The following is a 25,369-nucleotide window of genomic DNA, read 5'->3' as shown; positions in this document are numbered from 1 at the left end:
TACAGGTCATATTTAGGTGGATAACAGATTCATAATTGTCAGAAAATACTGATTATTATGACATCTTGCATGAGTGTGTTAGGCTGTCCTGCCCCCGAGAAGGGTCGTACACCAATAACCGGACGGGTTATGGTTATGATTTTTATATCAGCTGGCGGGGCAGATTTTAACGAACAAGACTATATTAATTTCATAGCTGTGCTATACACGGTTTTCATTTAACAGACCAAAATCAAAAAACATATGCATTTAAATCTATTCCTAATCGGAGTCACTTCGGCTGGACTCCCGCTGGGAAAACTGGCCTTAGCCTTTCCTGTGATGAAAGGAACTTTTGGTGCTCAATTAGCATCTGAGTGTGACCAGCTAGAACAACCTTTGACATATTATATCAGGCTAGGGTTTCACATCCCTTGGCTAATTAACAAGTCACTGGCCAGGAGAGGGACTCTAATTCAGTGTGGGTGATGGGTTTGCTTTCACTCAGAAGAGAAGGAAAAGACATCTGTTGTACGTTTAAACACAAAGTGACATTCTGCTCTGCTGTGCGGAACGATACAGAATCGCTAATCGTCTCGACGTCCATATCATTCATGACAAACATCTTTATTTTGAATGCTGTATTTTAATGTTGTCAAGCCTGCCTATGCTGTGTGTGACTCTATCCTTCAGACGCCCCTCCCTCCCTCCTACACACAGAGGATGAAGATGAGATGAGACTACATGTAGTGATGAGCTGTGTGTGACTCTATTCTGCAGACCCCCCTCCCCTCCCTCCTACACACAGAGGATGGAGATGAGATGAGACTACATGTAGTGATGAGCTGTGTGTGACTCTATTCTGCAGCCCTCCCCCCTCCTACACACAGAGGATGGAGATGAGATGAGACTACATGTAGTGATGAGCTCTGTGTGACTCTATTCTGCAGACCCCTCTCCCTCCCTCCTACACACAGAGGATGGAGATGAGGCTACATGTAATGATGAGCTGTGTGTGACTCTATTCTGCAGACCCCCCTCCCTCCCTCCTACACACAGAGGATGGAGAGGAGATGAGACTACATGTAGTGATGAGCTGTGTGTGACTCTATTCTGCAGACCCCCCTCCCTCCCTCCTACACACAGAGGATGGAGATGAGATGAGGCTACATGTAGTGATGAGCTGTGTGTGACTCTATTCTGCAGACCCCCCTCCCTCCCTCCTACACACAGAGGATGGAGATGAGATAAGGCTACATGTAATGATGAGCTGTGTGTGACTCTATTCTGCAGACCCCCCTCCCTCCCTCCTACACACAGAGGATGGAGATGAGATAAGGCTACATGTAGTAATGAGCTGTGTGTGACTCTATTCTGCAGACCCCCCTCCCTCCCTCCTACACACAGAGGATGGAGATGAGATGAGACTACATGTAGTGATGAGCTGTGTGTGACTCTATTCTGCAGACCTCCCACCCTCCCTCCTACACACAGAGGACGGAGAAGAGATGAGGCTACATGTAGTGATGGGCTGTGTGTGACTCTATTCTGCAGACCCCCATCCCTCCTACACACAGAGGATGGAGATGAGATGAGGCTACATGTAGTGATGGGCTGTGTGTGACTCTATTCTGCAGACCCCCCTCCCTCCTACACACAGAGGATGGAGATGAGATGAGGCTACATGTAGTGATGAGCTGTGTGTGACTCTATTCTGCAGACCCCCCCCCCCCTCCCTCCTACACACAGAGGATGGAGATGAGATGAGACTACATGTAGTGATGAGCTGCGTGTGACTCTATTCTGCAGACCCCTCCCTCCCTCCTACACACAGAGGATGGAGATGAGATGAGGCTACATGTAGTGATGAGCTGTGTGTGACTATTCTGCAGACCCCCCTCCCTCCCCCTACACACAGAGGATGGAGATAAGATGAGACTACATGTAGTGATGAGCTGTGTGTGACTCTATACTGCAGACCCCCCTCCCTCCTACACACAGAGGATGGAGATGAGATGAGGCTACATGTATTGATGAGCTGTGTATGACTCTATTCTGCAGACCCCCCTCCCTCCTACACACAGAGGATGGAGATGAGATGAGACTACATGTAGTGATGAGCTGTGTGTGACTCTATTCTGCAGACCCCCCCCCCCCCTACACACAGAGGATGGAGATGAGATGAGACTACATGTAGTGATGAGCTGTGTGTGACTCTATTCTGCAGACCTCCCTCCCTCCCTCCTACACACAGAGGATGGAGATGAGATGAGACTACATGTAGTGATGGGCTGTGTGTGACTCTATACTGCAGACCCCCTCCCTCCTACACACAGAGGATGGAGATGAGATGAGACTACATGTAGTGATGAGCTGTGTGTGACTCTATTCTGCAGACCCCCCTCCCTCCCTCCTACACACAGAGGATGGAGATGAGATGAGGCTACATATAGTGATGAGCTGCGTGTGACTCTATTCTGCAGACCCCCCTCCCTCCCTCCTACACACAGAGGATGGAGATGAGATGAGGCTACATGTAGTGATGAGCTGTGTGTGACTCTATTCTGCAGACCCCCCTCCCTCCTACACACAGAGGATGGAGATGAGATGACACTACATGTAGTGATGGGCTGTGTGTGACTCTATTCTGCAGACCCCCCCCCCCCTCCTACACACAGAGGATGGAGATGAGATGAGACTACATGTAGTGATGGGCTGTGTGTGACTCTATACTGCAGACCCCCTCCCTCCTACACACAGAGGATGGAGATGAGATAAGACTACATGTAGTGATGAGCTGTGTGTGACTCTATTCTGCAGACCTCCCTCCCTCCCTCCTACACACAGAGGATGGAGATGAGATGAGACTACATGTAGTGATGAGCTGTGTGTGACTCTATTCTGCAGACCCCCTCCCTCCTACACACAGAGGATGGAGATGAGATGAGACTACATGTAGTGATGAGCTGTGTGTGACTCTATTCTGCAGACCCCCTCCCCCTCCCTCCTACACACAGAGGATGGAGATGAGATGAGACTACATGTAGTGATGAGCTGTGTGTGACTCTATTCTGCAGACCCCCCCCCCCTCCTACGCACAGAGGATGGAGATGAGATGAGACTACATGTAGTGATGAGCTGTGTGTGACTCTATTCTGCAGACCCCTCCCTCCCTCCTACACACAGAGGATGGAGATGAGATGAGGCTACATGTAGTGATGAGCTGTGTGTTACTATTCTGCAGACCCCCCTCCCTCCCCCTACACACAGAGGATGGGGATGAGATGAGACTACATGTAGTGATGAGCTGTGTGTGACTCTATACTGCAGACCCCCCTCCCTCCTACACACAGAGGATGGAGATGAGATGAGACTACATGTAGTGATGAGCTGTGTGTGACTCTATTCTGCAGACCCCCCCCCCCTACACACAGAGGATGGAGATGAGATGAGACTACATGTAGTGATGAGCTGTGTGTGACTCTATTCTGCAGACCCCCCTCCCTCCCTCCTACACACAGAGGATGGAGATGAGATGAGGCTACATATAGTGATGAGCTGCGTGTGACTCTATTCTGCAGACCCCCCTCCCTCCCTCCTACACACAGAGGATGGAGATGAGATGACACTACATGTAGTGATGGGCTGTGTGTGACTCTATTCTGCAGACCCCCCCCCCCCCTCCTACACACAGAGGATGGAGATGAGATGAGACTACATGTAGTGATGGGCTGTGTGTGACTCTATACTGCAGACCCCCTCCCTTCTACACACAGAGGATGGAGATGAGATAAGACTACATGTAATGATGAGCTGTGTGTGACTCTATTCTGCAGACCTCCCTCCCTCCCTCCTACACACAGAGGATGGAGATGAGATGAGACTACATGTAGTGATGAGCTGTGTGTGACTCTATTCTGCAGACCTCCTCCCTCCTACACACAGAGGATGGAGATGAGATGAGACTGCATGTAGTGATGAGCTGTGTGTGACTCTATTCTGCAGGCCGTCTTGATCCCACCTACACACAGAGGATGGAGATGAGATGAGACTACATGTAGTGATGAGCTGTGTGTGACTCTATTCTGCAGACCCCTCCCTTCCTCCTACACACAGGGGATGGAGATGAGATGAGACTATATGTAGTGATGAGCTGTGTGTGACTCTATTCTGCAGACCTCCCTCCCTCCTACACACAGAGGATGGAGATGAGATGAGACTACATGTAGTGATGGGCTGTGTGTGACTCTATACTGCAGACCCCCTCCCTCCTACACACAGAGGATGGAGATGAGATGAGACTACATGTAGTGATGAGCTGTGTGTGACTTTATTCTGCAGACCCCCCTCCCTCCCTCCTACACACAGAGGATGGAGATGAGATGAGGCTACATATAGTGATGAGCTGTGTGTGACTCTATTCTGCAGACCCCCCTCCCTCCCTCCTACGCACAGAGGATGGAGATGAGATGACACTACATGTAGTGATGGGCTGTGTGTTACTCTATTCTGCAGACCCCCCCCCCTCCTACACACAGAGGATGGAGATGAGATGAGACTACATGTAGTGATGAGCTGTGTGTGACTCTATTCTGCAGACCCCCCCCCTACACACAGAGGATGGAGATGAGATGAGACTACATGTAGTGATGAGCTGTGTGTGACTCTATTCTGCAGACCCCCCTCCCTCCCTCCTACACACAGAGGATGGAGATGAGATGAGGCTACATATAGTGATGAGCTGCGTGTGACTCTATTCTGCAGACCCCCCTCCCTCTCCTACACACAGAGGATGGAGATGAGATGACACTACATGTAGTGATGGGCTGTGTGTGACTCTATTCTGCAGACCCCCCCCCCCTCCTACACACAGAGGATGGAGATGAGATGAGACTACATGTAGTGATGGGCTGTGTGTGACTCTATACTGCAGACCCCCTCCCTCCTACACACAGAGGATGGAGATGAGATAAGACTACATGTAGTGATGAGCTGTGTGTGACTCTATTCTGCAGACCTCCCTCCCTCCCTCCTACACACAGAGGATGGAGATGAGATGAGACTACATGTAGTGATGAGCTGTGTGTGACTCTATTCTGCAGACCCCCTCCCTCCTACACACAGAGGATGGAGATGAGATGAGACTACATGTAGTGATGAGCTGTGTGTGACTCTATTCTGCAGACCCCCTCCCCCTCCCTCCTACACACAGAGGATGGAGATGAGATGAGACTACATGTAGTGATGAGCTGTGTGTGACTCTATTCTGCAGACCCCCCCCCCCCTCCTACGCACAGAGGATGGAGATGAGATGAGACTACATGTAGTGATGAGCTGTGTGTGACTCTATTCTGCAGACCCCTCCCTCCCTCCTACACACAGAGGATGGAGATGAGATGAGGCTACATGTAGTGATGAGCTGTGTGTTACTATTCTGCAGACCCCCCTCCCTCCCCCTACACACAGAGGATGGGGATGAGATGAGACTACATGTAGTGATGAGCTGTGTGTGACTCTATACTGCAGACCCCCCTCCCTCCTACACACAGAGGATGGAGATGAGATGAGACTACATGTAGTGATGAGCTGTGTGTGACTCTATTCTGCAGACCCCCCCCCCTACACACAGAGGATGGAGATGAGATGAGACTACATGTAGTGATGAGCTGTGTGTGACTCTATTCTGCAGACCCCCCTCCCTCCCTCCTACACACAGAGGATGGAGATGAGATGAGGCTACATATAGTGATGAGCTGCGTGTGACTCTATTCTGCAGACCCCCCTCCCTCCCTCCTACACACAGAGGATGGAGATGAGATGACACTACATGTAGTGATGGGCTGTGTGTGACTCTATTCTGCAGACCCCCCCCCCCCCTCCTACACACAGAGGATGGAGATGAGATGAGACTACATGTAGTGATGGGCTGTGTGTGACTCTATACTGCAGACCCCCTCCCTTCTACACACAGAGGATGGAGATGAGATAAGACTACATGTAATGATGAGCTGTGTGTGACTCTATTCTGCAGACCTCCCTCCCTCCCTCCTACACACAGAGGATGGAGATGAGATGAGACTACATGTAGTGATGAGCTGTGTGTGACTCTATTCTGCAGACCTCCTCCCTCCTACACACAGAGGATGGAGATGAGATGAGACTGCATGTAGTGATGAGCTGTGTGTGACTCTATTCTGCAGGCCGTCTTGATCCCACCTACACACAGAGGATGGAGATGAGATGAGACTACATGTAGTGATGAGCTGTGTGTGACTCTATTCTGCAGACCCCTCCCTTCCTCCTACACACAGGGGATGGAGATGAGATGAGACTATATGTAGTGATGAGCTGTGTGTGACTCTATTCTGCAGACCTCCCTCCCTCCTACACACAGAGGATGGAGATGAGATGAGACTACATGTAGTGATGGGCTGTGTGTGACTCTATACTGCAGACCCCCTCCCTCCTACACACAGAGGATGGAGATGAGATGAGACTACATGTAGTGATGAGCTGTGTGTGACTTTATTCTGCAGACCCCCCTCCCTCCCTCCTACACACAGAGGATGGAGATGAGATGAGGCTACATATAGTGATGAGCTGTGTGTGACTCTATTCTGCAGACCCCCCTCCCTCCCTCCTACGCACAGAGGATGGAGATGAGATGACACTACATGTAGTGATGGGCTGTGTGTTACTCTATTCTGCAGATTCCCCCCCCCTCCTACACACAGAGGATGGAGATGAGATGAGACTACATGTAGTGATGAGCTGTGTGTGACTCTATTCTGCAGACCCCCCCCCCTACACACAGAGGATGGAGATGAGATGAGACTACATGTAGTGATGAGCTGTGTGTGACTCTATTCTGCAGACCCCCCTCCCTCCCTCCTACACACAGAGGATGGAGATGAGATGAGGCTACATATAGTGATGAGCTGCGTGTGACTCTATTCTGCAGACCCCCCTCCCTCCCTCCTACACACAGAGGATGGAGATGAGATGAGGCTACATGTAGTGATGAGCTGTGTGTGACTATTCTGCAGACCCCCCTCCCTCCCCCTACACACAGAGGATGGAGATTAGATGAGACTACATGTAGTGATGAGCTGTGTGTGACTCTATACTGCAGACCCCCCTCCCTCCTACACACAGAGGATGGAGATGAGATGAGGCTACATGTATTGATGAGCTGTGTATGACTCTATTCTGCAGACCCCCCTCCCTCCTACACACAGAGGATGGAGATGAGATGAGGCTACATGTAGTGATGGGCTGTGTGTGACTCTATTCTGCAGACCCCCCTCCCTCCTACACACAGAGGATGGAGATGAGATGAGGCTACATGTAGTGATGAGCTGTGTGTGACTCTATTCTGCAGACCCCCCCCCCCCTCCCTCCTACACACAGAGGATGGAGATGAGATGAGACTACATGTAGTGATGAGCTGCGTGTGACTCTATTCTGCAGACCCCTCCCTCCCTCCTACACACAGAGGATGGAGATGAGATGAGGCTACATGTAGTGATGAGCTGTGTGTGACTATTCTGCAGACCCCCCTCCCTCCTACACACAGAGGATGGAGATGAGATGAGACTACATGTAGTGATGAGCTGTGTGTGTCTCTATTCTGCAGACCCCCCTCCCTCCCTTCTACACACAGAGGATGGAGATGAGATGAGGCTACATGTAGTGATGAGCTGTGTGTGACTCTATTCTGCAGACCCCCCCCCCCCCCCCCTTACACACAGAGGATGGAGATGAGATGAGACTACATGTAGTGATGAGCTGTGTGTGACTCTATTCTGCAGACCTCCCTCCCTCCCTCCTACACACAGAGGATGGAGATGAGATGAGACTACATGTAGTGATGGGCTGTGTGTGACTCTATACTGCAGACCCCCTCCCTCCTACACACAGAGGATGGAGATGAGATGAGACTACATGTAGTGATGAGCTATGTGTGACTCTATTCTGCAGACCCCCCTCCCTCCCTCCTACACACAGAGGATGGAGATGAGATGAGGCTACATATAGTGATGAGCTGCGTGTGACTCTATTCTGCAGACCCCCCTCCCTCCCTCCTACACACAGAGGATGGAGATGAGATGACACTACATGTAGTGATGGGCTGTGTGTGACTCTATTCTGCAGACCCCCCCCCCCCCTCCTACACACAGAGGATGGAGATGAGATGAGACTACATGTAGTGATGGGCTGTGTGTGACTCTATACTGCAGACCCCCCTCCCTCCTACACACAGAGGATGGAGATGAGATAAGACTACATGTAGTGATGAGCTGTGTGTGACTCTATTCTGCAGACCCCCTCCCCCTCCCTCCTACACACAGAGGATGGAGATGAGATGAGACTACATGTAGTGATGAGCTGTGTGTGACTCTATTCTGCAGACCCCCCCCCCCCTCCTACGCACAGAGGATGGAGATGAGATGAGACTACATGTAGTGATGAGCTGTGTGTGACTCTATTCTGCAGACCCCTCCCTCCCTCCTACACACAGAGGATGGAGATGAGATGAGGCTACATGTAGTGATGAGCTGTGTGTGACTATTCTGCAGACCCCCCTCCCTCCCCCTACACACAGAGGATGGGGATGAGATGAGACTACATGTAGTGATGAGCTGTGTGTGACTCTATACTGCAGACCCCCCTCCCTCCTACACACAGAGGATGGAGATGACATGAGACTACATGTAGTGATGAGCTGTGTGTGACTCTATTCTGCAGACCCCCCTCCCTCCCTCCTACACACAGAGGATGGAGATGAGATGAGGCTACATATAGTGATGAGCTGCGTGTGACTCTATTCTGCAGACCCCCCTCCCTCCCTCCTACACACAGAGGATGGAGATGAGATGACACTACATGTAGTGATGGGCTGTGTGTGACTCTATTCTGCAGACCCCCCCCCCCCCTCCTACACACAGAGGATGGAGATGAGATGAGACTACATGTAGTGATGAGCTGTGTGTGACTCTATTCTGCAGACCTCCTCCCTCCTACACACAGAGGATGGAGATGAGATGAGACTGCATGTAGTGATGAGCTGTGTGTGACTCTATTCTGCAGACCCCCTCCCTCCCTCCTACACACAGAGGATGGAGATGAGATGAGACTGCATGTAGTGATGAGCTGTGTGTGACTCTATTCTGCAGACCTCCCTCCCTCCCTCCTACACACAGAGGATGGAGATGAGATGAGACTACATGTAGTGATGGGCTGTGTGTGACTCTATACTGCAGACCCCCTCCCTCCTACACACAGAGGATGGAGATGAGATAAGACTACATGTAATGATGAGCTGTGTGTGACTCTATTCTGCAGACCTCCCTCCCTCCCTCCTACACACAGAGGATGGAGATGAGATGAGACTACATGTAGTGATGAGCTGTGTGTGACTCTATTCTGCAGACCTCCTCCCTCCTACACACAGAGGATGGAGATGAGATGAGACTGCATGTAGTGATGAGCTGTGTGTGACTCTATTCTGCAGGCCGTCTTGATCCCACCTACACACAGAGGATGGAGATGAGATGAGACTACATGTAGTGATGAGCTGTGTGTGACTCTATTCTGCAGACCTCCCTCCCTCCTACACACAGAGGATGGAGATGAGATGAGACTACATGTAGTGATGGGCTGTGTGTGACTCTATACTGCAGACCCCCTCCCTCCTACACACAGAGGATGGCGATGAGATGAGACTACATGTAGTGATGAGCTGTGTGTGACTTTATTCTGCAGACCCCCCTCCCTCCCTCCTACACACAGAGGATGGAGATGAGATGAGGCTACATATAGTGATGAGCTGTGTGTGACTCTATTCTGCAGACCCCCCTCCCTCCCTCCTACGCACAGAGGATGGAGATGAGATGACACTACATGTAGTGATGGGCTGTGTGTTACTCTATTCTGCAGACCCCCCCCCCCCCCCTCCTACACACAGAGGATGGAGATGAGATGAGACTACATGTAGTGATGAGCTGTGTGTGACTCTATTCTGCAGACCCCCCCCCCCCTACACACAGAAGATGGAGATGAGATGAGACTACATGTAGTGATGAGCTGTGTGTGACTCTATTCTGCAGACCCCCCTCCCTCCCTTCTACACACAGAGGATGGAGATGAGATGAGGCTACATATAGTGATGAGCTGCGTGTGACTCTATTCTGCAGACCCCCCTCCCTCCCTCCTACACACAGAGGATGGAGATGAGATGAGGCTACATGTAGTGATGAGCTGTGTGTGACTATTCTGCAGACCCCCCTCCCTCCCCCTACACACAGAGGATGGAGATAAGATGAGACTACATGTAGTGATGAGCTGTGTGTGACTCTATACTGCAGACCCCCCTCCCTCCTACACACAGAGGATGGAGATGAGATTAGGCTACATGTATTGATGAGCTGTGTATGACTCTATTCTGCAGACCCCCCTCCCTCCTACACACAGAGGATGGAGATGAGATGAGGCTACATGTAGTGATGGGCTGTGTGTGACTCTATTCTGCAGACCCCCCTCCCTCCTACACACAGAGGATGGAGATGAGATGAGGCTACATGTAGTGATGAGCTGTGTGTGACTCTATTCTGCAGACCCCCCCCCCCCCTCCCTCCTACACACAGAGGATGGAGATGAGATGAGACTACATGTAGTGATGAGCTGCGTGTGACTCTATTCTGCAGACCCCTCCCTCCCTCCTACACACAGAGGATGGAGATGAGATGAGGCTACATGTAGTGATGAGCTGTGTGTGACTATTCTGCAGACCCCCCTCCCTCCCCCTACACACAGAGGATGGAGATAAGATGAGACTACATGTAGTGATGAGCTGTGTGTGACTCTATACTGCAGACCCCCCTCCCTCCTACACACAGAGGATGGAGATGAGATGAGGCTACATGTATTGATGAGCTGTGTATGACTCTATTCTGCAGACCCCCCTCCCTCCTACACACAGAGGATGGAGATGAGATGAGACTACATGTAGTGATGAGCTGTGTGTGACTCTATTCTGCAGACCCCCCCCCCCCCCTACAATCAGAGGATGGAGATGAGATGAGACTACATGTAGTGATGAGCTGTGTGTGACTCTATTCTGCAGACCTCCCTCCCTCCCTCCTACACACAGAGGATGGAGATGAGATGAGACTACATGTAGTGATGGGCTGTGTGTGACTCTATACTGCAGACCCCCTCCCTCCTACACACAGAGGATGGAGATGAGATGAGACTACATGTAGTGATGAGCTGTGTGTGACTCTATTCTGCAGACCCCCTCCCTCCCTCCTACACACAGAGGATGGAGATGAGATGAGGCTACATATAGTGATGAGCTGCGTGTGACTCTATTCTGCAGACCCCCCTCCCTCCCTCCTACACACAGAGGATGGAGATGAGATGACACTACATGTAGTGATGGGCTGTGTGTGACTCTATTCTGCAGACCCCCCCCCCCCCCCTCCTAAACACAGAGGATGGAGATGAGATGAGACTACATGTAGTGATGGGCTGTGTGTGACTCTATACTGCAGACCCCCTCCCTCCTACACACAGAGGATGGAGATGAGATAAGACTACATGTAGTGATGAGCTGTGTGTGACTCTATTCTGCAGACCTCCCTCCCTCCCTCCTACACACAGAGGATGGAGATGAGATGAGACTACATGTAGTGATGAGCTGTGTGTGACTCTATTCTGCAGACCCCCTCCCTCCTACACACAGAGGATGGAGATGAGATGAGACTACATGTAGTGATGAGCTGTGTGTGACTCTATTCTGCAGACCCCCTCCCCCTCCCTCCTACACACAGAGGATGGAGATGAGATGAGACTACATGTAGTGATGAGCTGTGTGTGACTCTATTCTGCAGACCCCCCCCCCCCCCCTCCTACGCACAGAGGATGGAGATGAGATGAGACTACATGTAGTGATGAGCTGTGTGTGACTCTATTCTGCAGACCCCTCCCTCCCTCCTACACACAGAGGATGGAGATGAGATGAGGCTACATGTAGTGATGAGCTGTGTGTGACTATTCTGCAGACCCCCCTCCCTCCCCCTACACACAGAGGATGGGGATGAGATGAGACTACATGTAGTGATGAGCTGTGTGTGACTCTATACTGCAGACCCCCCTCCCTCCTACACACAGAGGATGGAGATGAGATGAGACTACATGTAGTGATGAGCTGTGTGTGACTCTATTCTGCAGACCCCCCCCCCCCCCTACACACAGAGGATGGAGATGAGATGAGACTACATGTAGTGATGAGCTGTGTGTGACTCTATTCTGCAGACCCCCCTCCCTCCCTCCTACACACAGAGGATGGAGATGAGATGAGGCTACATATAGTGATGAGCTGCGTGTGACTCTATTCTGCAGACCCCCCTCCCTCCCTCCTACACACAGAGGATGGAGATGAGATGACACTACATGTAGTGATGGGCTGTGTGTGACTCTATTCTGCAGACCCCCCCCCCCTCCTACACACAGAGGATGGAGATGAGATGAGACTACATGTAGTGATGGGCTGTGTGTGACTCTATACTGCAGACCCCCTCCCTCCTACACACAGAGGATGGAGATGAGATAAGACTACATGTAATGATGAGCTGTGTGTGACTCTATTCTGCAGACCTCCCTCCCTCCCTCCTACACACAGAGGATGGAGATGAGATGAGACTACATGTAGTGATGAGCTGTGTGTGACTCTATTCTGCAGACCTCCTCCCTCCTACACACAGAGGATGGAGATGAGATGAGACTGCATGTAGTGATGAGCTGTGTGTGACTCTATTCTGCAGGCCGTCTTGATCCCACCTACACACAGAGGATGGAGATGAGATGAGACTACATGTAGTGATGAGCTGTGTGTGACTCTATTCTGCAGACCCCTCCCTCCCTCCTACACACAGAGGATGGAGATGAGATGAGACTATATGTAGTGATGAGCTGTGTGTGACTCTATTCTGCAGACCTCCCTCCCTCCTACACACAGAGGATGGAGATGAGATGAGACTACATGTAGTGATGGGCTGTGTGTGACTCTATACTGCAGACCCCCTCCCTCCTACACACAGAGGATGGAGATGAGATGAGACTACATGTAGTGATGAGCTGTGTGTGACTTTATTCTGCAGACCCCCCTCCCTCCCTCCTACACACAGAGGATGGAGATGAGATGACACTACATGTAGTGATGGGCTGTGTGTTACCTTATTCTGCAGACCCCCCCCCCCCCTCCTACACACAGAGGATGGAGATGAGATGAGACTACATGTAGTGATGAGCTGTGTGTGACTCTATTCTGCAGACCCCCCCCCCTACACACAGAGGATGGAGATGAGATGAGACTACATGTAGTGATGAGCTGTGTGTGACTCTATTCTGCAGACCCCCCTCCCTCCCTCCTACACACAGAGGATGGAGATGAGATGAGGCTACATATAGTGATGAGCTGCGTGTGACTCTATTCTGCAGACCCCCCTCCCTCCCTCCTACACACAGAGGATGGAGATGAGATGAGACTACATGTAGTGATGGGCTGTGTGTGACTCTATACTGCAGACCCCCTCCCTCCTACACACAGAGGATGGAGATTAGATAAGACTACATGTAGTGATGAGCTGTGTGTGACTCTATTCTGCAGACCTCCCTCCCTCCCTCCTACACACAGAGGATGGAGATGAGATGAGACTACATGTAGTGATGAGCTGTGTGTGACTCTATTCTGCAGACCCCCTCCCTCCTACACACAGAGGATGGAGATGAGGCTACATGTAGTGATGAGCTGTGTGTGACTCTATTCTGCAGACCCCCCCCCCCCCTACACACAGAGGATGGAGATGAGACTACATGTAGTGATGGGCTGTGTGTGACTCTATTCTGCACACTCCCCTCCCTCCCTCCTACACACAGAGGATGGAGATGAGATGAGACTACATGTAGTGATGAGCTGTGTGTGACTCTATTCTGCAGACCCCTCCCTCCCTCCTACACACAGAGGATGGAGATGAGATGAGACTACATGTAGTGATGGGCTGTGTGTGACTCTATTCTGCAGAACCCCATCCCTCCCTCCTACACACAGAGGATGGAGATAAGATGAGGCTACATGTAGTGATGAGCTGTGTGTGACTCTATTCTGCAGACCTCCCTCCCTCCCCCCTACACACAGAGGATGGAGATGAGATGAGACTACATGTAGTGATGAGCTGTGTGTGACTCTATTCTGCAGACCCCCTCCCTCCTACACACAGAGGATGGAGATGAGGCTACAGCGTATATCAAAAAAGGGCGCCTGGAAAAAAGGGCGCGGGGTGTAGCCGAAATTATAAGTTTGAATGCAAAACCGTATTTTTCGTTTAAGAGTTTATAAACGATAATTTAGTGCTAAATACGTTAAATAAACGGAAATGAAATGGCAAAATACCGTCTATAACAGTAAACGAATTCTGAAATGAAACGTCAAATAGCGTCTATAGCAAAAACGATATTTACACTTGTATTAAGCATAGTACTAGAATGGTAGGTTTTACAGGTATTTTACTACAATTACGGTATACCTAATTTTAGGGTCACAGATATCTCTCCTTATCCCTATCCCTCACACCTAGACTCCCCTTTGTGTAAATACACATAATGTAATAAATTGTATATATTACATATATTGTACTATAACTATACCTAACCTTACTCTCATACAGAGCCCTCCCTGTACCTATCCCTAACCCCTAGACCCCCCTGGTGGTGCCTAAACCTAAGACTCCCCTGGTGGTGCCTAAACCTAAAACCCCCCTGTTGGTGCCTAAACCTAAGACTCCCCTGGTGGTGCCTAAACCTAAGACCCCCCTGTTGGTGCCTAAACCTAAGACCCCCCTGGTGGTGCCTAAACCTAAGACCCCCCTGTTGGTGCCTAAACCTAAGACTCCCCTGGTGGTGCCTAAACCTAAGACCCCCCTGTTGGTGCCTAAACCTAAGACTCCCCTGGTGGTGCCTAAACCTAAGACCCCCCTGTTGGTGCCTAAACCTAAGACTCCCCTTCTGGTGCCTAAACCTAAGACCCCCCTGGTGGTGCCTAAACCTAAGACCCCCCTTCTGGTGCCTAAACCTAAGACCCCCCTGGTGGTGCCTAAAACTAACCACCACCCTTGTCATAACCCTCCCTGTACCTATCCCTAACCCCTAGACCCCCTAGTAATGCCTAAACCTAACCATCCCCACTGCACAAAACACGCTAAACACATATAAACATTAATATATTTAATCCTTAAAATACTTCACTCCAAATAACATGAATAAAATAATTTATATATTTGTAATAGAATAACTAGCCTTAAAATCACGTAGAAATCTTAAAATAACAGTAATTTGTAATAGAATAACTAGCCTTAAAATCACGTAGAAATCTTAAAATAACAGTAATATTTAAAGCGATATTTTAGTAACTATAATCAACGCATTAGAAGTGTAAAAACAAAGTTAATACCATAAGCAATATGTAGAATGGATCCAGGAGCACCAATCCCCAAGGTATATGCGTGCCAGGGTCCCACCCCAGTACCAAAGGGGTCAAAGTAGTAGAAATCCAGCAAAGGACCGGCACCACAATCGTGTATAATAGCTCAAATACTTTAATGGAGCATCAAAAGCAACGACAGACTGCTGTTTCGGCCTATCATAGGCCTTTGTCAAGTTGCACAAAGTGATAGAAACATACAATGTACAAAACAAACTTTAAATACACAAAGACACCACCCATGGGGTGTCAATAGACCAATCCTGGACGGGTGACAAAGGCGGACCTGATGGGGAACAGGAACAACACACAACCCACCAATCAGGAGGACATAATTCAAACAGGTACTCACCTGTGGCATAATAGCGGAAAACCGCCGCTCTAATGACCCCAGACGCGCCGCCATAGATGCTCAATAGCGCCAGTATACAATACGGCGCAGGCGGATGTGACGTCACCGTCACATGACCTGTTACAGCCCAATCATTGCATCCGGCCGCCGTCCAATGGGGACACAGAGCGGCTCCAACGCAATGACAGTGGGTGGGGCGGCTAAGTCGCGTAGCCATAGCTACGCATGTAAATAAACATAGAAGTACAATGCCGCATAATACTTACACCACACTGTCAGTGGAGAAGGTAAGCCGCTGCCACAGACGTCACCCGACCAGGAAGATCTGAAATAAAAACAAGATAAAAACAACATTAAGCACAAGAACTATATCACATCTAAGTAAATATAACATCAGAGGAATAAATGGCCAATAATTATTAAATACAAAACGAGAAATCTATTTCCCTATTTAAGCCTGCCCTATCCATGGCCCCTAATCTTTTGATCCACCCTGCCTCCCTACGCAGTAATTCCTTCACCCGATCACCCCCTCTCCAATCTCTAGGTACCCCATCGATAGCCATAACCTTAAGTTGAGCTACACTGTGATGGCACATAGTAAAGTGATCCGAAACTGCCTGTCCCGCAGTATAATTTCTGATGGCAGTTTTATGTGATGAAATGCGACTTTTGAGAGTTTGTGTGGTCATCCCTACATAGATGTAACTACAGGGACACTTAATTAAATACACCACATAGGTGGAATCGCAAGTAAATCTCCCCCGAATATGAAAAGTGGCACCAGACATAGGATGGTGAAAAATGTCTCCACGCATGACGTTACCACACATGTGGCACGACATGCAAGGAAACATGCCACTCTTACCCATAGGAGCCTGCGGTTTGTGATTCGCACGAATGCGCAACTTGTCTCTGACAGTTGGAGCCCGACGAAAGGACATAAGGGGCGGGTATCGAAATTCAGGGACTCTAGGTAAACCATCCCGCAGAATATACCAGTGGCGACGCAAAGTTCTAGCTATCAAATCGCTACAAGTATTGTATGTGGACACAAACGGTATACGGTTGGCATGTCGGTGTCTGGACCGCCGAATTGGCGCATCCAGCTTCAGACTATCAGCCGGATAGCCCCTCAAACGAAACTTGTGTGCCAACTCCGCCTTACGTGACTCACAAACCTCAGGCTCACTGACAATTCTGTCAACCCTTACAAATTGACTGCGGGGGATACTACTTTTAATACGATCAGGGTGGAAACTGCGGTAATGTAACGTAGAATTCCTATCAGTTGGTTTGGTAAACAAATCAGTGGAAATACCTCCCCCCTTACGAAACACCCTAACATCAAGGAAAGATACAGAGTCTCTATCGCAACAAGCTCCATCCTCTGTGTGTAACTTTAGCCATATATGAATCTATGAGAGCATGACTAGGTGGCCTAAAAGCACTAGAGTTCCTTAAACCCGAATCCTTAAGACGCAAACAAGAGTCCACATCCTGATCCTGTTGTAATGAAGTACCTGTGGATGGGATGTTACTAAAAAAGTTCTTAAGCTTAACAGAACGAAAAAAGCGATAAAGATCCTGTTCAATTAAGAAAAAATCTGGGGGATTGGTCAAGCTAAATGACAGTCCATAGTTCAGGACCTGCTCCTCGATGTCAGAGAGAGTGTAGGAAGAGATATTTACCACCAAAGTTTTATCGACTAATGGCCCTTATGACGCATTCAGACTGTTCTACTGGACAACGTAGGTTTTTGGTGTCTCTGTTGGAGGTGGTCCTAAAACACAACTACTTTGAGTTCAAGGGGCGGTTCTATGGCCAGTTACGTGGCACTGCCATGGGATCGAACGTGGCCCCCTCCTATGCTAATTTATATATGGGGTTATATGAGGAGACATTTGTCTACCTCAACCCTTTATTCCGCCAGCATTCTGTTTGTTGGTGGAGGTTTATTGACGACATATTTTGCATATGGAGGGGGCCGCGTTCGAGTTTGGATGATTTCATCCATCAGGTTCATGGTCAATGTCCGCCCATCAGACTCACAGCTTGTTGCGATAGAGACTCTGTATCTTTCCTTGATGTTAGGGTGTTTCGTAAGGGGGGAGGTATTTCCACTGATTTGTTTACCAAACCAACTGATAGGAATTCTACGTTACATTACCGCAGTTTCCACCCTGATCGTATTAAAAGTAGTATCCCCCGCAGTCAATTTGTAAGGGTTGACAGAATTGTCAGTGAGCCTGAGGTTTGTGAGTCACGTAAGGCGGAGTTGGCACACAAGTTTCGTTTGAGGGGCTATCCGGCTGATAGTCTGAAGCTGGATGCGCCAATTCGGCGGTCCAGACACCGACATGCCAACCGTATACCGTTTGTGTCCACATACAATACTTGTAGCGATTTGATAGCTAGAACTTTGCGTCGCCACTGGTATATTCTGCGGGATGGTTTACCTAGAGTCCCTGAATTTCGATACCCGCCCCTTATGTCCTTTCGTCGGGCTCCAACTGTCAGAGACAAGTTGCGCATTCGTGCGAATCACAAACCGCAGGCTCCTATGGGTAAGAGTGGCATGTTTCCTTGCATGTCGTGCCACATGTGTGGTAACGTCATGCGTGGAGACATTTTTCACCATCCTATGTCTGGTGCCACTTTTCATATTCGGGGGAGATTTACTTGCGATTCCACCTATGTGGTGTATTTAATTAAGTGTCCCTGTAGTTACATCTATGTAGGGATGACCACACAAACTCTCAAAAGTCGCATTTCATCACATAAAACTGCCATCAGAAATTATACTGCGGGACAGGCAGTTTCGGATCACTTTACTATGTGCCATCACAGTGTAGCTCAACTTAAGGTTATGGCTATCGATGGGGTACCTAGAGATTGGAGAGGGGGTGATCGGGTGAAGGAATTACTGCGTAGGGAGGCAGGGTGGATCAAAAGATTAGGGGCCATGGATAGGGCAGGCTTAAATAGGGAAATAGATTTCTCGTTTTGTATTTAATAATTATTGGCCATTTATTCCTCTGATGTTATATTTACTTAGATGTGATATAGTTCTTGTGCTTAATGTTGTTTTTATCTTGTTTTTATTTCAGATCTTCCTGGTCGGGTGACGTCTGTGGCAGCGGCTTACCTTCTCCACTGACAGTGTGGTGTAAGTATTATGCGGCATTGTACTTCTATGTTTATTTACATGCGTAGCTATGGCTACGCGACTTAGCCGCCCCACCCACTGTCATTGCGTTGGAGCCGCTCTGTGTCCCCATTGGACGGCGGCCGGATGCAATGATTGGGCTGTAACAGGTCATGTGACGGTGACGTCACATCCGCCTGCGCCGTATTGTATACTGGCGCTATTGAGCATCTATGGCGGCGCGTCTGGGGTCATTAGAGCGGCGGTTTTCCGCTATTATGCCACAGGTGAGTACCTGTTTGAATTATGTCCTCCTGATTGGTGGGTTGTGTGTTGTTCCTGTTCCCCATCAGGTCCGCCTTTGTCACCCGTCCAGGATTGGTCTATTGACACCCCATGGGTGGTGTCTTTGTGTATTTAAAGTTTGTTTTGTACATTGTATGTTTCTATCACTTTGTGCAACTTGACAAAGGCCTATGATAGGCCGAAACAGCAGTCTGTCGTTGCTTTTGATGCTCCATTAAAGTATTTGAGCTATTATACACGATTGTGGTGCCGGTCCTTTGCTGGATTTCTAATACCATAAGCAATGTATTTCTAATACAATCAGCTTTAGAAACGTTATTTAAGCATTATACATATGAAAACGAATTTTAAATGAAGTGTAAACGAAATTTTTGTTGTTATAGTTTTATAAGCGCATTTTTAAAACGAAAAAACTAGTTAAAACCCATATAAGCGAAATTTACAAACGAAAAAATAAGTATAATACAAAGTCTAAACGAACTTGTAAACGATATTTGTTATAAACTTTATACTGTAAACGAAAACCTTTGTTAACACGATCCCTGTAACCGCTATTTCTCGTGCGCCCTTTTTTCCTGTCGGGCGCCGAATAGCCGATATTTTGCATTGCAGTCTATGGCGGCGCCCTTTTTGTCCACTATCCCTGTGCGCCCTTTTTTACTAGTTCCGAGGCTACATGTAGTGATGAGCTGTGTGTGACTCTATTCTGCAGACCCCCCCCTACACACAGATGATGGAGATGAGGCTACATGTAGTGATGGGCTGTGTGTGACTCTATTCTGCAGACCCCCCTCCCCCCCCCCTACACACAGAGGATGGAGATGACACTACATGTAGTGATGGGCTGTGTGTGACTCTATTCTGCAGACCCCCCCCCCCCCCCCCTCCTACACACAGAGGATGGAGATGAGATGAGACTACATGTAGTGATGGGCTGTGTGTGACTCTATACTGCAGACCCCCTCCCTCCTACACACAGAGGATGGAGATGAGATAAGACTACATGTAATGATGAGCTGTGTGTGACTCTATTCTGCAGACCTCCCTCCCTCCCTCCTACACACAGAGGATGGAGATGAGATGAGACTACATGTAGTGATGAGCTGTGTGTGACTCTATTCTGCAGACCTCCTCCCTCCTACACACAGAGGATGGAGATGAGATGAGACTGCATGTAGTGATGAGCTGTGTGTGACTCTATTCTGCAGGCCGTCTTGATCCCACCTACACACAGAGGATGGAGATGAGATGAGACTACATGTAGTGATGAGCTGTGTGTGACTCTATTCTGCAGACCCCTCCCTCCCTCCTACACACAGGGGATGGAGATGAGATGAGACTATATGTAGTGATGAGCTGTGTGTGACTCTATTCTGCAGACCTCCCTCCCTCCTACACACAGAGGATGGAGATGAGATGAGACTACATGTAGTGATGGGCTGTGTGTGACTCTATACTGCAGACCCCCTCCCTCCTACACACAGAGGATGGAGATGAGATGAGACTACATGTAGTGATGAGCTGTGTGTGACTTTACTCTGCAGACCCCCCTCCCTCCCTCCTACACACAGAGGATGGAGATGAGATGAGGCTACATATAGTGATGAGCTGTGTGTGACTCTATTCTGCAGACCCCCCTCCCTCCCTCCTACGCACAGAGGATGGAGATGAGATGACACTACATGTAGTGATGGGCTGTGTGTTACTCTATTCTGCAGACCCCCCCCCCTCCTACACACAGAGGATGGAGATGAGATGAGACTACATGTAGTGATGGGCTGTGTGTGACTCTATACTGCAGACCCCCTCCCTCCTACACACAGAGGATGGAGATGAGATAAGACTACATGTAATGATGAGCTGTGTGTGACTCTATTCTGCAGACCTCCCTCCCTCCCTCCTACACACAGAGGATGGAGATGAGATGAGACTACATGTAGTGATGAGCTGTGTGTGACTCTATTCTGCAGACCTCCTCCCTCCTACACACAGAGGATGGAGATGAGATGAGACTGCATGTAGTGATGAGCTGTGTGTGACTCTATTCTGCAGGCCGTCTTGATCCCACCTACACACAGAGGATGGAGATGAGATGAGACTACATGTAGTGATGAGCTGTGTGTGACTCTATTCTGCAGACCCCTCCCTCCCTCCTACACACAGGGGATGGAGATGAGATGAGACTATATGTAGTGATGAGCTGTGTGTGACTCTATTCTGCAGACCTCCCTCCCTCCTACACACAGAGGATGGAGATGAGATGAGACTACATGTAGTGATGGGCTGTGTGTGACTCTATACTGCAGACCCCCTCCCTCCTACACACAGAGGATGGAGATGAGATGAGACTACATGTAGTGATGAGCTGTGTGTGACTTTATTCTGCAGACCCCCCTCCCTCCCTCCTACACACAGAGGATGGAGATGAGATGACACTACATGTAGTGATGGGCTGTGTGTTACCTTATTCTGCAGACCCCCCCCCCCCCTCCTACACACAGAGGATGGAGATGAGATGAGACTACATGTAGTGATGAGCTGTGTGTGACTCTATTCTGCAGACCCCCCCCCCTACACACAGAGGATGGAGATGAGATGAGACTACATGTAGTGATGAGCTGTGTGTGACTCTATTCTGCAGACCCCCCTCCCTCCCTCCTACACACAGAGGATGGAGATGAGATGAGGCTACATATAGTGATGAGCTGCGTGTGACTCTATTCTGCAGACCCCCCTCCCTCCCTCCTACACACAGAGGATGGAGATGAGATGAGACTACATGTAGTGATGGGCTGTGTGTGACTCTATACTGCAGACCCCCTCCCTCCTACACACAGAGGATGGAGATTAGATAAGACTACATGTAGTGATGAGCTGTGTGTGACTCTATTCTGCAGACCTCCCTCCCTCCCTCCTACACACAGAGGATGGAGATGAGATGAGACTACATGTAGTGATGAGCTGTGTGTGACTCTATTCTGCAGACCCCCTCCCTCCTACACACAGAGGATGGAGATGAGGCTACATGTAGTGATGAGCTGTGTGTGACTCTATTCTGCAGACCCCCCCCCCTACACACAGAGGATGGAGATGAGACTACATGTAGTGATGGGCTGTGTGTGACTCTATTCTGCACACTCCCCTCCCTCCCTCCTACACACAGAGGATGGAGATGAGATGAGACTACATGTAGTGATGAGCTGTGTGTGACTCTATTCTGCAGACCCCTCCCTCCCTCCTACACACAGAGGATGGAGATGAGATGAGACTACATGTAGTGATGGGCTGTGTGTGACTCTATTCTGCAGAACCCCATCCCTCCCTCCTACACACAGAGGATGGAGATAAGATGAGGCTACATGTAGTGATGAGCTGTGTGTGACTCTATTCTGCAGACCTCCCTCCCTCCCCCCTACACACAGAGGATGGAGATGAGATGAGACTACATGTAGTGATGAGCTGTGTGTGACTCTATTCTGCAGACCCCCTCCCTCCTACACACAGAGGATGGAGATGAGGCTACAGCGTATATCAAAAAAGGGCGCCTGGAAAAAAGGGCGCGGGGTGTAGCCGAAATTATAAGTTTGAATGCAAAACCGTATTTTTCGTTTAAGAGTTTATAAACGATAATTTAGTGCTAAATACGTTAAATAAACGGAAATGAAATGGCAAAATACCGTCTATAACAGTAAACGAATTCTGAAATGAAACGTCAAATAGCGTCTATAGCAAAAACGATATTTACACTTGTATTAAGCATAGTACTAGAATGGTAGGTTTTACAGGTATTTTACTACAATTACGGTATACCTAATTTTAGGGTCACAGATATCTCTCCTTATCCCTATCCCTCACACCTAGACTCCCCTTTGTGTAAATACACATAATGTAATAAATTGTATATATTACATATATTGTACTATAACTATACCTAACCTTACTCTCATACAGAGCCCTCCCTGTACCTATCCCTAACCCCTAGACCCCCCTGGTGGTGCCTAAACCTAAGACTCCCCTGGTGGTGCCTAAACCTAAAACCCCCCTGTTGGTGCCTAAACCTAAGACTCCCCTGGTGGTGCCTAAACCTAAGACCCCCCTGTTGGTGCCTAAACCTAAGACCCCCCTGGTGGTGCCTAAACCTAAGACCCCCCTGTTGGTGCCTAAACCTAAGACTCCCCTGGTGGTGCCTAAACCTAAGACCCCCCTGTTGGTGCCTAAACCTAAGACTCCCCTGGTGGTGCCTAAACCTAAGACCCCCCTGTTGGTGCCTAAACCTAAGACTCCCCTTCTGGTGCCTAAACCTAAGACCCCCCTGGTGGTGCCTAAACCTAAGACCCCCCTTCTGGTGCCTAAACCTAAGACCCCCCTGGTGGTGCCTAAAACTAACCACCACCCTTGTCATAACCCTCCCTGTACCTATCCCTAACCCCTAGACCCCCTAGTAATGCCTAAACCTAACCATCCCCACTGCACAAAACACGCTAAACACATATAAACATTAATATATTTAATCCTTAAAATACTTCACTCCAAATAACATGAATAAAATAATTTATATATTTGTAATAGAATAACTAGCCTTAAAATCACGTAGAAATCTTAAAATAACAGTAATTTGTAATAGAATAACTAGCCTTAAAATCACGTAGAAATCTTAAAATAACAGTAATATTTAAAGCGATATTTTAGTAACTATAATCAACGCATTAGAAGTGTAAAAACAAAGTTAATACCATAAGCAATGTATTTCTAATACAATCAGCTTTAGAAACGTTATTTAAGCATTATACATATGAAAACGAATTTTAAATGAAGTGTAAACGAAATTTTTGTTGTTATAGTTTTATAAGCGCATTTTTAAAACGAAAAAACTAGTTAAAACCCATATAAGCGAAATTTACAAACGAAAAAATAAGTATAATACAAAGTCTAAACGAACTTGTAAACGATATTTGTTATAAACTTTATACTGTAAACGAAAACCTTTGTTAACACGATCCCTGTAACCGCTATTTCTCGTGCGCCCTTTTTTCCTGTCGGGCGCCGAATAGCCGATATTTTGCATTGCAGTCTATGGCGGCGCCCTTTTTGTCCACTATCCCTGTGCGCCCTTTTTTACTAGTTCCGAGGCTACATGTAGTGATGAGCTGTGTGTGACTCTATTCTGCAGACCCCCCCCCTACACACAGATGATGGAGATGAGGCTACATGTAGTGATGGGCTGTGTGTGACTCTATTCTGCAGACCCCCCTCCCCCCCCCTACACACAGAGGATGGAGATGACACTACATGTAGTGATGGGCTGTGTGTGACTCTATTCTGCAGACCCCCCCCCCCCCCCCTCCTACACACAGAGGATGGAGATGAGATGAGACTACATGTAGTGATGGGCTGTGTGTGACTCTATACTGCAGACCCCCTCCCTCCTACACACAGAGGATGGAGATGAGATAAGACTACATGTAATGATGAGCTGTGTGTGACTCTATTCTGCAGACCTCCCTCCCTCCCTCCTACACACAGAGGATGGAGATGAGATGAGACTACATGTAGTGATGAGCTGTGTGTGACTCTATTCTGCAGACCTCCTCCCTCCTACACACAGAGGATGGAGATGAGATGAGACTACATGTAGTGATGAGCTGTGTGTGACTCTATTCTGCAGACCCCCTCCCTCCTACACACAGAGGATGGAGATGAGATGAGGCTACATGTAGTGATGAGCTGTGTGTGACTCTATTCTGCAGACCTCCCTCCCTCCCTCCTACACACAGAGGATGGAGATGAGATGAGACTACATGTAGTGATGAGCTGTGTGTGACTCTATTCTGCAGACCTCCTCCCTCCTACACACAGAGGATGGAGATGAGATGAGACTGCATGTAGTGATGAGCTGTGTGTGACTCTATTCTGCAGGCCGTCTTGATCCCACCTACACACAGAGGATGGAGATGAGATGAGACTACATGTAGTGATGAGCTGTGTGTGACTCTATTCTGCAGACCCCTCCCTCCCTCCTACACACAGGGGATGGAGATGAGA

Source organism: Hyperolius riggenbachi, chromosome 4 (genome assembly GCF_040937935.1).
Source record: "Hyperolius riggenbachi isolate aHypRig1 chromosome 4, aHypRig1.pri, whole genome shotgun sequence".
NCBI classification, from domain to species: Eukaryota; Metazoa; Chordata; class Amphibia; order Anura; family Hyperoliidae; genus Hyperolius; species Hyperolius riggenbachi.
This window is presented reverse-complemented; position numbering follows the sequence as displayed.